The sequence below is a fragment of the Penaeus monodon genome, chromosome 30 (assembly GCF_015228065.2).
Source record: "Penaeus monodon isolate SGIC_2016 chromosome 30, NSTDA_Pmon_1, whole genome shotgun sequence".
NCBI lineage: Eukaryota > Metazoa > Arthropoda > Malacostraca > Decapoda > Penaeidae > Penaeus > Penaeus monodon.
Window position 1 is genome coordinate 14505383 of NC_051415.1, and position 524 is coordinate 14505906.

The window sequence follows — 524 nt, forward strand, 5'->3', positions numbered from 1 at the left end:
TCAATCTGACGGCGAGAACTTTTATTCTATTTCTTGTTTATGGAAGTATAATTTCAGTTGATTTCTATATACAAATATAAGAGGAGCTGTTAAATCTGATAAAGAAAGGTATAACATATTTAGTTAATATGATAAAATGTCAACAGCATCTGGTGTTCCCAGGCGGTCACCCATCCAGGTACTGACCAGACCCTACGTTGCTTAACTTCGCTGATCGGACGAGAAGCGGTGCTTTCAACGTGGTATGATCGTTGGCATTTAAACATTTACCATTAACCTGATTTATCTCAGTGCTCACGACTCTTTCATCATTTAAATAGAATGTTAACTTTGGTTTTTGAATCACCCTTCATTGCCATTACATTCTACTTATGACGCGTATAAGAGTTCTCTTACTAAATGGTCAAGTTCTTTTGTTCTTCATACCTATTAAGTTCTGTCATACTAGTTTTATAGGATGCTACAAGATCCGCTCCCTGTCATTTCAGTAGACCACATATTACCAAACCTATTCTTGTTTTGTT

At 36.1% G+C, this 524-nt stretch overlaps 1 non-coding gene across 1 annotated transcript; it reads right to left on the minus strand.

Moving 5' to 3' along the window:
* Positions 1–137: 137 nt before the first annotated feature.
* On the minus strand, positions 138–256 carry LOC119592781. Its single transcript, XR_005230467.1, has one exon. It is a non-coding gene; the product is annotated as a 5S ribosomal RNA (ribosomal RNA).
* Between the last annotated feature and the right edge of the window lie 268 nt (positions 257–524).